We start from the raw sequence: 17149 nt of genomic DNA, 5'->3' as shown, positions 1-17149 counted from the left end.
CCCACCCTTTACTTCAATCACTGTCTGCTCCGCCTGTGACAGAGACTGAAGGTCCCACAGTGGACTCTTCAGTCACCTGAGCACTCACTTTTAGAGTGGAAGCAAGTCATCCTCGACTCCGAGGGATTGCCTATGATGATGAATGCCCCTATTAAATTTTCTCACTGAAGTTGTAAGGGCACTGTTGTTATGTATGAATAAAGAGTCTGACCAGATACTGTGAGCTCAAAGTAAAGTGTGACCTTAGTCTTTTATTGCAAGTCTCCAGAATGCCTCTCCAGCCTGTAGGTCCTCCTTAAGTACAGGTGCTCCCAAGGGATTGTGAGATCCCTTGGGGCTCCAGGGGATGAGCCCTCTGGTGGCTACACAAGGTATTTAGAGGTTTACATATATAACAAAACTCCCCCACCCCCCCAAAGTCAACAGTGTAACTTTTTACAAGGTGAGTTGATCTGGAGCCTTTCTTTCCCTGGTTGATCGTCTTGGTGCAAATGCTGGTTTTGGTGAATCGTTTGTTGGGCCCTCGCTGGGCTGCTGTGCAGCTGGCCTTGCTGAGCTGCCTGTTGTGGTGAGTCCTGCTTGTCTGCTGCGGGTGATGGGTTCTGCTTTGTGGTCAACCGTGGTGTCGGTTGCCATTGGTGTGTATGTTGGGGGTCAAAGAAGATAGGGTCCAAAGTGGGTTGCTCAGGATAGTCCGTGAATCTTAGTTTGGTTTGGTCCAAGTGTTTCTGGTAGATGAGTTCATTTGAAAGTTTGACCCGAAACACCCTGCTCCCCTCTTTGACCACAACAGTGCCGGGAAGCTACTTGGGACCTTGTCCATAGTTCAACACAAATACCGGATCATTGATTTCAATTTCACGTGACACATTTGCACTATCATGATATGTACTTTGTTGAAGCCGCCTGCTCTCAACCTGTTCATGTAGATCAGGGTGGACTAACGAGAGCCTTGTCTTAAGTGCCCTTTTCATGAGCAGTTCAGCGGGTGGAATCCCAGTGAGCGAGTGGGGTCCCGTGCGGTAACTCAGCAGGACTCGGGATAGGTGAGTCTGCAGTGAGCCTTCAGTTATCCTCTTCAAGCTCTGCTTGATAGTTTGCACTGCTCTCTCTGCCTGACCATTGGATGCTGGTTTAAATGGGGCAGATGTAACATGTTTGATCCCATTACGGGTCATGAACTCTTTTCACTCAGCACTGGTGAAACATGGTCCGTTGTCGCTCACAAGGACATCAGGCAGGCCGTGCGTTGCAAACATGGCCCGCAGGCTTTCAGTGGTGGCAGCGGATGTGCTTGCCAACATTAACTCACATTCAATCCATTTGGAGTTCGCATCTACAACCACGAGGAACATTTTACCCAAGAATGGGCCTACATAGTCGACATGGACCCTGGACCACGGTTTGGAGGGCCAAGACCATAAACATAGTAGCGCCTCCCTGGGTGCATTGCTTAACTGCGAGCATGTGTTACATTTGTGCACGCAGGACTCTAAGTCCGCATCGATACTAGGCCACCACACGTGGAATCTGGCTATCTCTTTCATCATTACAATGCCTGGGTGAGTACTGTGGAGATCACTGATGAAAGTGTCCCTGCCCTTCTTGTGGACCACTACCCAATTACCCCACAGAAGACAGTCTGCCTGTATAGACATTTCATCTTTGTGCCACTGGTACGGCTTTATCTCTTCCTGCATTTCCAATAGGACACTGGACCAGCTCCCATGAAGCACACAATTTTTCACTAAGGACAGTAAGAGGTCCTGGCTTGTCCAGGTTCTATTCTGTGGGGCTGTAACGGGTGATTGCTCACTCTCGAATGCTTCCATTACCATGACTAAGTCTGTGGGCTGTGTCATTTCCAATGGCAGCCTACTGAGAGCATCGGCACAGTTTTCTGTGCCTGGCCTGTGGCGGATGGCGTAGTTCTATGCGGACAACGTGAGCACCCATCTCTGGATGTGGGCCGATGCATTCGTATTTATCCCCTTACTTTCGGAAAAGAGGGATATCAGTGGCTTATGGTCAGTTTCCAATTCAAATTTGAGCCCAAACAGATATTGATGCATTTTCTTTACCCCATAAACACACGCTTACACTTCTTTTTCAATCATGCTGTAGGCCCTTTCAGCCTTAGACAGACTTCTGGATGCATAAGCAACCAGTTGCAATTTCCCAGATTCATTGGCTTGTTGCAATACACACCTGATACCGTATGACGACGCATCACATTCGGAATAAGGTGGACGAATTAACTGCACAGATAGCAGTTAACGGGTATGATGTGATTGGCATCACGGAGACATGGCTCCAGGGTGACCAAGGCTGGGAACTCAACATCCAGGGGTATTCAGCATTTAGGAATGATAGACAGAAAGGAAAAGGAGGCGGGGTGGCGTTGCTGGTTAAAGAGGAAATTAATGCAATTGTAAGGAAGGACATTAGCTTGGATGATGTGGAATCGGTATGGGTGGAGCTACGGAATACCAAAGGACAGAAAACACTAGTGGGAGTTGTGTACAGGCCACCACATAGTCGTAGTGAGGTTGGGGACGGCATCAAACAACAAATAAGGGATGTGTGCAATAAAGGTACAACAGTAATCATGGGTGACTTTAATCTACATATTGATTGGGCTAACCTAACTGGTAACAATGCAGTGGAGGAGGATTTCCTGGAGTGTATTAGGGATGGATTTCTAGACCAATATGTCGAAGAACCAACCAGAGAGCTGGCCATCCTCGACTGGGTGATGTGTAATAAGAAGGGACTAATTAGCAATCTTGTTGTGCGAGGCCCCTTGGGGAAGAGTGACCATAATATGGTAGAATTCTTTATTAAGGAAACTAGGGTCCTGAACTTAAGGAAAGGTAACTTTGATGGTATGAGGCGCAAATTGGCTAGAATACACTGGCAAATGATATTTAAAGGGTTGACGGTGGATAGGCAATGACAAACCTTTAAAGATCATATGGACGAACTTCAACAATTGTACATCCCTGTCTGGAATAAAAATAAAACGGGGAAGGTGGCTCAACCGTGGCTAACAAGGGAAATTAAGGATAGTGTTAAATCCAAGGAAGAGGCATACAAATTTGCCAGAAAAAGTAGCAAACCGGAGGACTGGGAGAAATTTAGAATACAGCAGAGGAGGACAAAGGGTTTAATTAATAGGGGGGAAATAGAGTACGAGAGGAAGCTTGCCGGAAACATAAAAAATGACTGCAAAAGCTTCTATTGGTATGTGAAGAGAAAAAGATTAGTGAAGACAAGTGTTGGTCCCTTGCAGTCGGATTCAGGTGAATTTATAATGGGGAACAAAGAAATGGCAGACCAATTGAACAAGTACTTTGGTTCTGTCTTCACAAAGGACGACACAAATAACCTTCCCGATGTACTAAGGGTCCGAAGGATTAGTGAGAAGGAGGAACTGAAGGATATCCTTATTAGGCGGGAAATTGTGTTAGGGAAATTGACAGGGTTGAAGGCCGATAAATCCCCAGGGCCTGATAGTCTACATCCCAGAGTACTTAAGGAAGTGGCCCTAGAAATAGTGGATGCATTGGTGATAATTTTCCAGCAGTCTATCGACTCTGGATCAGTTCCTATGGACTGGAGGGTTGCTAATGTAACACCACTTTTTAAAAAAGGAGGGAGAGAGAAAACAGATAATTATAGACCAGTTAGCCGGACATCGGTGTTTGGGAAAATGTTGGAATCGATCATTAAGGATGAAATAGCAGCGCATTTGGAGAGCAGTGATAGGATTGGTCCAAGTCAGCATGGATTTATGAAAGGGAAATCATGCTTGACAAATCTTCTGGAATTTTTGGATGTAACGAGTAGGGTAGACAAGGGAGAACCAGTGGATGTGGTGTATTTGGACTTTCAAAAGGCTTTTGACAAGGTCCCACACAAGAGATTGGTGTGCAAAATAAAAGCACATGGTATTGGGGGTAATGTACTGACGTGGATAGAGAACTGGTTGGCAGACAGGAAACAGAGAGTCGGGATTAACGGGTCCTTTTCAGAATGACAGGCAATGACTAGTGGAGTGCCGCAGGGCTCAGTGCTGGGACCCCAGCTCTTTACAATATATATTAATGATTTAGATGATGGAATTGAGTGTAATATCTCCAAGTTTGCAGATGACATTAAATTTGGTGGTGGTGTGATCTGTGAGGAGGACACTCAGAGGCTGCAGGGTGACTTGGACAGGTTAAGCGAGTGGGCAAATACATGGCAGATGCAGTATAATGTGGATAAATGTGAGGTTATCCACTTTGGGGGCAAAAACACGAAGGCAGAATATTATCTGAATGGCGGAAGATTAGGAAAAGGGGAGGTGCAGTGAGACCTGGGTGTCATGGTTCATCAATCATTGAAAGTTGGCATGCAGGTACAGCAGGCGGTGAAGAAGGCAAATGGTATGTTTGCTTTCATAGCAAGGGGATTTGAGTATCGGAGCAGGGAAGTCTTGCTGCAGTTGCACAGGGCCTTGGTGAGGCCCCACCTGGAATATTGTGTTCAGTTTTGGTCTCCTAATCTGAGGAAGGACGTTCTGGCTATTGAGGGAGTGCAGCGAAGGTTCACCAGACTGATTCCAGGGATGGCTGGAATGACATATGAGAAGAGACTGGATCAACTGGGCCTTTATTCACTGGAGTTTAGAAGGATGAGAGGGGATCTCATAGAAATATATAAGATTCTGACTGGACTGGACAGGCTAGATGCGGGAAGAATGTTCCCGATGTGGGGAAGTCCAGAACCAGGGGACACAGTCTTAGGATAAGGGGTAGGCCATTCAGGACTGAGATGAGGAGAAACTTCTTCACTCAGAGTTGTTAACCTGTGGAATTCCCTGCCGCAGAGAGTTGTTGATGCCAGTTCATTGGATATATTCAAAAAGGGAGTTAGATATGGCCCTTACGGTTAAGGGGATCAAGGGGTATGGAGAGAAAGCAGGAAAGGGGTACTGAAGGAATGATCAGCCATGATCTTATCGAATGGCGGTGCAGGCTCGAAGGGCCGAATGGCCTACTCCTGCACCTATTTTCTACGTTTAGTACCAAACGCTTACATGGACCATACAACGCAGGCAATTAGTTTGAGCTTTTTCTAGCTTTTACAAAGGCATTTTCTTGGCTTTTACCCCATACCCATTCGTCTCCTTTACATAGTAAGGCGTGCAGTGGTTCTAGCTGTGTGCTGAGACCCGGTAAGAAGTTACCAAAATAGTTCAGGATTTCTGGAAACGACCGCAGCTCTGCCACGTTCTGTGGCCTCGGTGCGTTCTCGATTGCCTTCGTCTTCGAATCCGTGAGCCTGATGCCGTCCGCCACGATTCTTCTCCCCAGGAACTCCACTTAAGGCGCCAGGAAAACGCACTTCTAACGTTTTAACCTGAGCCCCATGCAGTTGAATTGACCATGAACTTCCTCTAAGTTCTGCAGATGCTTGACTGTATCCCGACCTGTAACCAAGATGCCGTCCTCGAAGACCACCATTGCCGGGACCGACTTCAGTAAGCTTTCCATGTTTCTCTGGAATATCACCACGGCTGATCGAATCCCAAACGGGCATCTGTTGTAAATGAAGAGACCTTTGTGTGTGTTGATCCTGCAGGGAGAAACGATTGATAGTTACTTTGTAATCACCACAGATTCTGACGGTGTTGTCTCCCTTGAGGACTGGAACAATCGGACTGGCCCACTCGTTGAATTCGATCAGCGAAATGATGCCCTCTCGTTGCAACCGGTCCAGCTCGATCTCCACCCTCTCTCTCATCATGTACGGTACTGCTCTCGCCTTGTGATGGATGGGCCGTGCCCCCGGAATTAGGTGGATCTACATTTTTGCTCCTTGGAACTTCCCGATTCCTGGTTCGAACAGCTAGTGGAACTTGTTTAAGACCTCGGCACACGAAGAGTCGTCAGCGGACGAGAGTGCTCGGATGTCGTCCCAGTTCCAGCGTATCTTTCCCAGCCAGCTCCTGCCAAGCAGCATGGTACCAGCCAGAGTGGTAGCTTGTGCACTGCTCCATCGTAGACCTTTACAATAGCACTGCCGATTACGGGAATCAGTTCCTTTGTATAAGTTCTCAGTTTCGTGCGAATGGGTGTCAGGACTGGCCTTGAGGCCTTGCTGCACCACAATTTATCAAAAGTCTTTTTGCTCATAATGGACTGGCTCGTGCCTGTGTCCAGCTCCATTGACACCGGGAGTCCATTTAATTCAACCTTCAGCGTTTTTGGGGGACATTTTGTGGTAACTGTGTGCACCCCATGTACCTCTGCCTCCTGAGGCTCTGGTTCATCATGATTTGCCGTGGATCTGTCCTCCTCTGCAACATGGTGGTTTGCAGGATTAGCAGGGTTTGCAGCTCACCTGCACATACGTTGGACGTGTCCCATTGATCCACAGCCCTTGCAAACGTACCCTTTGAAGCGGCATGAATGGAAACAATGATCACCCCCGCAGCGCCAACAAGGTGTTAATGGCCTTGCATTCATCACCCTTGATGGTGGTTTTGAGATATCTGCAGACGTGCAGCTGCAGGCATTTGAGGCCTACCCTTTATGTTGTGATTTGAAAACAACATCACTTTGTTCACAGTTCTTGTAGCAGCAACTGTGTGCTGAGAGATTTGCTTGGTATTGTCACTGGTGACAATGAACGCCTGGGCTATCGCTATGGCTTTACTCAAGGTTGGTGTCTCTACAGTCAAAAGTTTGCGAAGTATCACTTCATGGCCAATGCCAAGTACAAAGAAGTACCTGAGCATGTGCTCCAAATGTCCTTCAAATTCGCAATGTTCTGCAAGGCGTCTTAGCTCGGCGACATAGCTCGCCACTTCCTGGCCTTCAGACCTTTTGTAGGTGTAGAACCGGTACCACGCCATCAGAATGCTTTCCTTCGGGTTCAGATGCTCCCGGACCAGTGTGCACAAATCATCGTACGATTTCTCTGTGGGTTTCGCTGGAGCAAGAAGATTTTTCATGAGGCCATATGGTGGTGCCCCGCAAACGGTGAAGAGAATTGTCCTTTGTTTGGCAGCGTTCGCTTCTCCTTCCAGCTCATTGGCCACGAAGTATTGGTCGAGTTTCTCCACAATCATCTTCCTCTGAAAATTTCTCCAGGATGCCCACTGTTCTCTGCATCTTTGGGTTCGTCATCTGTATCTTGTCGCCAGTTGTTATGTATGAATAAAGAGTCTGACCAGATACTGTGAACTCAAAGTAAAGTGTGACCTTAGTCTTTGATTGCAGGTCTCCAGAGTGCCTCTCCAGCCAGAGAGGCCTCCTCAAGTGCAGGTGCTCCCAAGGGATTGTGGGATCCCTTGGGACTCCAGGGGATCCCACAATCCCCTGGTGGCTACACAAGGTTTTTACAGGTTTACATATATAACAACTGTAATGGCAGATAAAAGTGAAGTTTGCAAGTTGGAGCTTCACACAGCATTATGTGCACAACCTGCAATGTAGGATCCTCATCCCTGCATTTAAAAATGCTGTTAATACCACCTGTTGCACCCTGGGGCCGCCTGTTTTTTTCAGCCATTTCCTGGGGCGGGCGCTAAATGAGGCGTTAAGGCCGAATGTTCCATCTGGGGTGCTACCGATTGCACGATGATTGAAATCATCATCACGCTAAAAACGGAGGGTGAGGCGGTTATGTTTTAGCGCCGGCGCAAACCAATAGCCGTATCTTCCAGCCAGGCGCTAAATCCTGAATGCCCAGCATAACGTCAAAAGCAGTATTTAACACCCCGCCGAGGCGCAAATGAGCCAAAAATCCAGTCCTACAGCTTTCTTCTTCATTATCAATCACACAGCCGATTTTAGTATCATCTGCAAACTTCTTAATCATACCCCCTACATTTAAGTCTAAATCATTGATATATATCACAAAAAGCAAGGGACCAAGTACTGAGCCCTGCTGAACCCCACTGGAAACAGCCTTCCTGTTACAAAAACACGCATCGGCCATTAACCTTTGCTTCCTGCCTCTGAGCCAATTTTGGATCCAACTTTCCACTTTGCCCTGGATCCCATGGGCTTTTACTTTCGTGACAAGTCTGCCATGTGGGATTTTATCAAGAGCCTTGCTAAAATCGATATACGCTACATCAAATGCACTACCCTCATTGACCCTCCGTGTTACCTCCTCAAAAGATTCAATCAAATTAATCAGACACAACCTTCCCTTAACAAATCCATGCTGACGGTCCTTGATTAAACCATGACTTTCTAAATTAAGATTTATCTTGTCCCTCAGAATTTTTTCCAATAATTTTCCCACAACCGAGGTTAGGCTGACTGGCCTGTAATTTCTCAGTCTGTCCCTTTCTCCCTTTTTAAATAAAGGTACCATGTTAGCAGTCCTCCGACACCACACCTGTAGCCAGAGAGGATTGGAAAATGATGGTCAGAGCCTCTGCTATTTCCTCTTTTGCTTCTCTTAACATCCTGGGATACATTTCATCCAGGCCTGGAGATTTATCCACTTTCAAAGCTACTAAATCCCTTAATACTACTTCTCTCACTATGTTTATTTCATCTAATATTTCACAAACCTCCTCCCTGATTGCAATGTCTGCATCACACCTCTCTTTTGTGAAAACAAACACAAAGTATTCATCCAGCAACATACCCATGTCTTCTGCCTCCACACACAGATTACCTTTATTCTCTTTAATCGGCCCTACTTTTTCTTTAGTTATCCTCTTGCTCTTAATGTATTTATAAAACATCTTTGGATTTTCCTTGATTTTACTTGCCAACATTTTTTCATGCCCTCTCTTTGCTTTCCTAATTTCCTTTTTAATTTCACCCCTGCACTTTCTATACTCTAGATTTTCTGCAGTATTTAGCTCCCGGTATCTGTCATAAGCCTCCTTTTTTTTCCTTCATCCTACCCTGTATATTCCTTTGCATCCAAGGGGCTCTAGATTTGTTGGTCCCACCCTTTTACTTTAAAGGAACCTACTTGCTCTGAACCCTCACGATCTCCTCCTTGAATGCCTCCCACTGCTCTGACACTGATTTACCTTCAAATAGCTGTTTTTAGTCCACTATGGCTAAATCACCTCTTCGCTTATCAAAATTGGCTTTTCCCCAATTGAGAACTTTTATTCCTGGTCTATCTTTGTCCTTTTCCATAACTACCCTAAATCTAACAATTATGATCACGAGCACCAAAATTCTCTCCCACTAATACTCCTTTCACCTGCCCAGCTTCATTCCCTAGAACAAAGTCAAGAACCGTCCCCTCCCTTGTTGGGCTTGCTACATACTGGCTAAAAAAGTTCTCCTGAATGCATTTTAGGAATTCCACACCCTCTATACCCTTCACACTAACTTTATCCCAGTCAATGTTGGGGTAGTACCATATAGTTTTTGCACTTGTCAGAAATTTGCCTACATATTTGCTCTTCTATCTTCCTCTGACTGTTTGGGGTTCACTTTCAGTACATTGGAGGATTGTGCCCCTGATCTCACTTTAACTGCCATCTATTAGATCAGCATGGGTGCCGCTTGTGCTGTCTCACGGTGGACCTCAGAATCTGACCAAGATGAGCTCCAACTGCAACAACACCAACAGCAGCCTTCTCTTCACTAACCTGAAGTTCCACAGGAGAGAAGGGATCACAACCATGCTGGAGGCAATACCCCCCAACATAGGGTATACAGGCAGAGGATGAGCTTCCTCAACATGACTGATCTGCAGTGCTCCAGGAGGCTCAGGCTATCCCGCCAGGTTGTCGCAGACATTTGTAGCTTGTTAGAAGAAGACCTGCTGCCCAGAGGACCTGGTGGACACACTTTCAAAGTCACCACTGCCCTCAACATCTTCACCTCAGGATCCTTCCAGAGATCTGCAGCAGACATTTGCAGGATCTTGCAGTCGGCTACCCACAGATGTATCACCCAGGTGACCGATGCTATGTTTCACAAGTCTGCCAATTATGTGAAATTTGCCACTGATGAAGCGGACGCTCGGCTTTTCGGCTCTGGCTGGCTTCCCACAGGTGCAGGGTGTCATTGACTGCACACATATGGCCATCAAGGCACCACTAGATCACCCAGGAGTGTTTGTGAACTGCAAGGGTTTCATTCCCTCAAATGTGCAGCTCGTCTGCAACCATAAAGAGATCATTATGCATGTGTGTGCCAGATTCTCTGGCAGCTGACATGACTCTTTCATGCTGTGCCAGTCCACCCTCCCCAACCTCTTCGCTCCTCCAAACAGAGTTACTGGCTGCTGCTTGGAAACAAGAGCTATCCGCTGACGTGGATGATGACACCGTTGAGGAGACCAAGCAATGAGGCCGAAGAGTGCGATAATGACAGCCACATGTCCACCAGATGTGTCATAGAGCAAGCAATCAGCATGCTGATGATGTGCTTCAGATGCCTGGACAGATCTGGAGGAGCCCTTGAGTACGCACCAACCTGGGTCTCTTGTGCAGCAGTGAGGATTGGAGCTGCAGGAGGAGCAAGGCGCAGCCTCTTCGGAGGAGGAGGAATAGGTGGAACATGAGGGGGAAGAGGTGGAGATGGCACCAGCAGCGGTGTACATTGCGGCCCGGGATGGTCCAATAATAGTCCAATTTACTTAACTTGCACCATTGCACCCATATGGTGCCCAAATGCTGTACCTACTTCCACCCCACCCCCACCCCCCACGCCCCCAACACCACAAAGCAGTTCTACAATGACCAAGCCATTCCTGTCACCCAAACCCCCAATGCACGAGGTTAAGTAATGTCTCACCATTCACTCCAAGTGACAAAGGGGCCGAAATTGCTCACTACTGGAAACGGGGTGCATCTACCCTGTTTCTGTTGTTTTTCCAGTGGATGCGGTGGCCTCTTGAGTGAAATACCGCTCTTCGGCTTTTTTTCTCCAGCCAACTAGGAGTCGGTTATAATGGGGGCGGATGTGCGGCAGTAAGCGAAAGTTTGCAGTCTAGAGGGGCGGAAGTTGGGGGCGGGTGTAGTGGCCGCCGCTGTCAGTCATCAACAAAGCGCTGATGATGTTATCACGGTGCCGCGTCACCATGGCTTTCTCCTTCACTTAAAGAGGAGAGCCTGCGTGATTCTTTTAAGTTAGGCCCACTGGGCCATCAGAGAGGGTTTCGGCCGGGCCAGCAGCCTGGCACCCAAGAGGGGGTGCCAGGTTGCATGTTGGCGGCCCGGCCGAACCCGGGGGCATGATTGTCGACCCGACATGGCAGTCGGCCAACAAAAAAAAACATGGCGGCAGCGGCAGTAGGTCCTCCCCTTTTATGGGAGCCAAATCACCATTTTAGAAGGACTCCAAGCTCAGTGCACCTGCAGAAAAAGCTGCCTTTGGCAACGAGCAGCGGGAGCAAGATTTTTTTTGGCGGAATTTCGCGATCGGAGGGGAACGCGCTCTGATGACATACTTAGGACGGATAGGCAGCAGCAGAGCGGTAGTGGGAGTAGCGGGTCACCGCCGGGATACCACAGGGGCAGAATTTTCAAAATGGCGGCCAATACACGAAAAATCGGCAGCTATTGCACTCTGCAACATGACCGCCGATTTCCAGAGGTAACAGGCCATAAGGGAAGAGGCAATTTTAGCCCCAAAGCCACTTCCCAGGTAGCAGGCAAAAATGGACAAGACAAGAAAGTAGTGCAACAAAATAAATTTATGTGCGTCATAAATAGAACAGAAAATTAACACTTTGGCAAACACCCATGTGCATCTACAATTGTGTCTTTTTCCGTTTCCTCGCAGACAACCTTTGGGTTTTGAAGCCTGTGAGGGCCCCGCCAAGAACTGCTCCTCCTGCAACTGTGCAGGCGCAGACTCAGCCATCGGGATCTGAGACAGCAGGTGGGGCTCTGACTGAGGGAGAGGCAATGGGGGAGAAGGGGGAGCGCTTTGAGCAGAGCCCCCACTTCTATGTGCCCTCTCACCATCATCCCTCTCATGGGCCGCCCACACATCCCTGATAACAAGGAGCTGGAGAGTACCTTGCTGCACATCAGTGGGGCGATGAATGTCCAAGTCTAAATTGGTACCCCTCCTCGAGATTAGATCATTTAGAGTCTGCAATCTGTTGTTCATCGCAAGCATGTTCTCGTTCGACTGGCGCATTTGCTGCTCCATGCAGGTAGCCATTCTTTCCATGGCAGAGCATATCGTCGCCATCACCTGCGACAGGGTGGTGCTCATGTTGAAGAGGACTCCTCCATTCTGTGTAGTCACACACATCGTGGCTGGAAAAGTTGCCAGAACCTCGCACAACTTTTGCTGCTCCTCCAAGATCACTCTCTTTCTCGATGGCACCGAGGTTCAGCATCTGCATGCAACTAAGCAAAGCTTGCAGCATTCTGCGTCCTCTGGCAAGGACGCTCCACTGCTTTCCCTGCTTCCACCATATCCTCTTGCTCACTTGCGATCTGTGACATATCAGGTGACAACACTACTCTATGTCTTGCTGGTCCCACCGAGGTGCGCATATCTGCTGGTGCTGTGTGCGCATGGGTCTGGTGTTGGTGCACCCTCAGAGACTGGAGCTTCCTCTGGGAGCCGTCTTCCTCCTCCGGCTGGACAGTGGCGGGGGGGGCCACTTGATGCACCTGTGGGAGAGTAAAGAGATGAATTAGAAATCTTGGGATAAGAATGTGTAATGTTACCATTATACACATGATGACATTCCATTGGCTGCTGACATCAAGTCACCACGAGTGACTGTTGTATGCCATGTGGCTGTATGATATATAATTCTGTCACCAGGTCGCTTGGAGGTTCCCCTCTCTCTGTCTCCCACAGCCAGCAGCTCTATAACTCCAGTGATTTGTAGCAGCTCCTCCTCTACTGGAGTCAAATTGGTGAAAATTGGAGGGCCACCTCCAGTTTGTTGCCTCTCCCTATTGTTCTGGGCGCTCTTCTGCAAAGAGAGAAAGAAGAGAGTGATGGAATGAGTGTAAGGAATGGATGGGCTGCATCTGTAGAGGGTGACTTTTAGGGAGAGGCATGACATTGCCAAATGGCCTCTTTTTGTGGTGTTACTTGCTATGATTGACTTAGGATGAGGGTGAGTGTCAGTGGTGGTTAGGCAGATGGCGATGTGAGTAGGTACATACACAGAGAGGGATCAGTGCACCTTGCAAGGGAGGTAGGTCTGAGGATTCACGTGCTTGGAAGTAGACTCGGAAGGCAGAGTGATGAGTTTGGGGTGACAGGCACATCAGGATGTAGTTGAATGTGGCATTGCACTCACCTTAACTGACCTCATGAGATCATTAAATCTTTTCTTGCACTGGATCCAAGACTACCTTACTACATCCCTTCTGCTGACCTCCTCCAGCAGGAGGGATGTAGTGATCACCAGCCATGCCCTCTTGGTGTCTCTGGCTGCTCTTTTGTGCCCATCCCCAGGGAACAGGACCTTCCTGCATGCTCTGACTTCCTGGACCAAGACTTCCAGGGAGGCATCAGTGAATCTGGGTACAGCCTGCTGTCAGTGTGACTCCATGACCCACACAAATCTCTGCGATATTGAGCAATTTCCACCTCTCCCAACCATCTTTATGCCTCCTTCAACAAACTTCAACTGGGATGTGTGCAAAGCTGCTTTAAATATCCACGCTGAAAACAAGTCATTGGTGACGACAGCAGACCCGCTCCATTTATTTGGCCGGGAAACCCGCATGACTGTTTCAATTGATGTAATTGTGTTAAACGCTCAGTGAGAGCCCCAATCTTTGTTTTGCTCTCTATAACATTTTTTTAAAGTTAGAATCAAAGGAGCTTTTCACTTCCTGGTTCCCTGGCTGTGATAATTCTGCATTGGCTACTTAGACAGCTTGTTGACGTCACAGCAGATTGCTCTATGGGATTCCCACTAAACTACATTGACCTCAGCTGAACGTCGAAAAAGCCAAACATTTTGCCACAGAAATCGCAAGATTTTTGTAGACAGCTTTCTTTGGAGCCAGCAGCAAACACCTTTGCTTCACTGCTGACCGCAAATTACGGGCCTATGTTTAATGATAAAATTCAAATTAGTTTCAGAGCCTCTTCCCGCTTTACAGTATTGGATTACAACTAAGTCAAAAGTAATCTGTTCATGCCAAAGCATTACATATGTTCCAATCAGACTTGGTTTAAAAAAAACTCCCAAGTTGAGTACGGGTATCCAATGGAGTTTATTCTTAGTCAGTAATAGCAAATATAAGAGGAATGATTTTGCAGTAAGTGTAATGGAGGTATGGTCAGATTCTGTTCAGTGTACATTATTTACAGATATATATATTGAATAATACAATTTGACCACTGATAAATGTAATAATGTTTCTAATTTGTTTAGATTAGAATGCCAGACCACTAATGACTCAGAACATTAATTATGGAGCTAGTTTGAGAGATATAGTACATTTAAAACCTTTCAGTGATTCCAAGACAGATGATTTTGTCTATATATCATAGGAAAGCATTTGGATAATAAATCACATGGAAGACCCCAGTATATATTTAATCATTAACTTACTCCCAGGCCGAACAGCTGCTGAAAATTAGACGGGGTCACCTTAGACTAAATGACATTATGTGCAATCTATAACACATTAGGATGAAATTATAGTGATTTTTAACTGTCTGAAAATTTATTGCAGTACATGAAACAACTCCTAAACCCTTGTTGCTAAAGTGTCATTGATGATAAATTATGTAAAGATGGTATGTTAAAATTATTACAGCTCTAACTAGAGTCCAAATTGATGAACAGTGAATATTTTTACTAAACTTTCAATGCCATTTGCAAGATCAGCTTGTACACTTTATCGGTAATTGCCCACCAACCAGAGATGAAAAGAAGATGGATTAACCAAAATGTGTCTTTTGCAAATAATTTTTTCCATAACAGGATTGTTCTTTCAATGATAGTCACTGGTACATGTAAAAATAAAGAAAAAGATGCCAGAAAAAGTATTTTCTGGAACTACATAAATAACTGATTTAATTTGTATAATCCAAGACAATTAATAATTATGGGGCAAAAATTGCCCCTTTTTTAAAGAGCCGTTACCCCCCTCAAAGAAGCGGCAACAGTGCGGAAAGCATTCACCGCTCGGTCGGAGCGGAGGGGCCGATATTTATAAATTGCCCTCCTTTATTTTTGGAGCGGTGTACGAGACCGCCCCGGCCGTCTTCCCGCCCTGTAGGGCACTCGCCGATCCCTTACCCACCGGTGGCGACCCCCTTTCCGCCCTGCGTGGAAAATTGCCCCGCGGGAGCGGATTGGCTGCCGCTCGGTGCTTTCCCCGGCGGGAAGCTACTTGTGGCTGGGCGGTGCATCCACCTTTAAAAGGGAGGGCGCACTGCCGCAGCCACCATTTTATTTTAATTGTCGGCCGACTCCGAAGTCAGCCCGACAATGGCAGCCACGGGTTCGGCCGGGACCACCAACAGGCAGCCCGGCACCCCCTCTTGGGTACCGGGCCACTGGCCCAGCTGAAACCTTCCCTGGTGGGCCAGAGGGTGCCACTAAAGTGGCTGCAGAGCTCGCAGCAGCCCTCCCCTTTAACTGAAGGGGAGGGACATTGTGACGCGTCAGCACGACACGACATGTCTATGTCGCACTGACTTCATAAGCGTCGCTCATGAATCTGCCGGCATCCGCCCCCCTTGCCTCCGACTTCTGCTCCGCCACAGCCGCACTTCACCACATCTCCAAACAAAAGGAAAAAAAGAGGGCAAAATCCCTTGAACCACCGTCCCGACGATTGGGGCGGTAAATCACCAAAAAAATCGGTAGGTGTGCTCTGTTTCGGGTGGAGGGCAATTTCGGTCCCTGTATCTGCACAAACTGTTCTTATATTTAATCTTTTTGATTATGGCCATGGTTACTTACCATCTTTGAGTGTATGTTCAGAACTTGTATTTCACAACAAACTAATTATCAATAAAATATTAAGAGATTATATTTGCATATGTAAAGTTGGGAACTTAATCTGTGTATTACATTAAAGTAGCATTTATGGCCAATTAATGCATTACTTGTTATTTATTACGGGCTCAATTTTCCCCAAAGCTTTTTTTTGGCATACTTGAAGAGTTACGCCCATTTTTTGGCCAAAAATGTTTTTTCTAAGTTTCTCCATTGGCTCTCTTCATTTTGGCACAGTCTAACCTGTCCTTTAGTTTGGGGGTGGAGCCTTGATCTGTGCCAAAATGATCGGGTTGCCACGGTAACCAGGGACACAATGCGAGCTGAGGCTGCAAAGTGAAACATACAGCCAGCTCGCAACATGTTAAAACACATTGCATCAACTTAAAAACACAATAAAATATATTGCAGCAACCTAACTCCAATTATTAAAGTCGGTCCTGCTCCCCCACCCCTAGCCCTGGCCAAAGAGCTTGTCGATCTGCTTGCCTAGCCCGCCCTGAGTCCCTTTCCGGTCTAGCCCCAGCTCTAGCTCCCCCTCCCCCCAGCCCCGAGCGCCTTGCTGGTCCCGCTCCCCCCATCAGTCCCAAGTGCCTTGCCGGTCCGTTCCCCTGCCCGACCCTGGCCCTGAGTGCCTTGCCGGTCCGCTCCCCTAGCCCAGGCCGAATGGCCTCCCGGTCAGCTCCCCTGGCTCTAGCCCAGGCTGAATGGCCTCCTCCGCCCCCACCCCCCCCCGGTTCCCGCACCTAACTACACCCAAAAGACTTCCTCCCCACCTCCTCTCCCTCCCCCACCCCCTCTCTCTCTTCCCACACCTCTCTCTCCCCCTCTCTCTTACTTTTCCTGCTGCTGCTGTCCAGCATCTGCTGCACTTACTTGCGCCGATTTCCTTACCTGCGCCAATTTCTTTCATTCTCCAGAAGCTTTTTCTGCAGAGGCCACATACGCTGGTCTAAGCAGAACTGGAGTAACTTTCAGCTGGCCAAACTTGCCTAAATGGCCAGAATTGGCGCGGGTGGCAGGTTACGCCTCATTTGGCTGAAAAAAAAACACCTAAAAGAATTATAACTAACTGAGTTGGTGCAAATTGATTGGGGAAACTGTGGTTTTTTAACAGGCCAAAAAAAACAGCCTGCTCCAAAAAAATGGCGCAAATCACTGGGGAAAATTGAGTCCTATCTCTTTGCATGATGTCAAACTCTCTGTCATTTTATTCACCAGA

General features: G+C 47.4%; 1 protein-coding gene across 2 annotated transcripts in view; it reads left to right on the top strand.

The window, feature by feature from the left end:
• The window catches only part of LOC139264459 (dynein axonemal heavy chain 11-like), a 679414-nt gene that overhangs the window by 498394 nt on the left and 163871 nt on the right, over positions 1-17149 (top strand). The window contains exon 1 of one of the 2 annotated variants that reach the window (XM_070880972.1): positions 15719-15791. The exons of the other annotated variant lie outside the window; for it this stretch is intronic. The gene's annotated coding sequence lies outside the window, so the exon portion shown is untranslated. Of the gene's footprint in view, positions 1-15718; positions 15792-17149 lie in introns of those variants that run through there. 2 annotated transcript variants of the gene reach the window in all.

This window comes from Pristiophorus japonicus, chromosome 5 (assembly GCF_044704955.1).
Source record: "Pristiophorus japonicus isolate sPriJap1 chromosome 5, sPriJap1.hap1, whole genome shotgun sequence".
NCBI lineage: Eukaryota > Metazoa > Chordata > Chondrichthyes > Pristiophoridae > Pristiophorus > Pristiophorus japonicus.
Note: the sequence above shows the minus strand (reverse complement) of the source record. Positions and strands in the feature narration are given on the sequence as shown.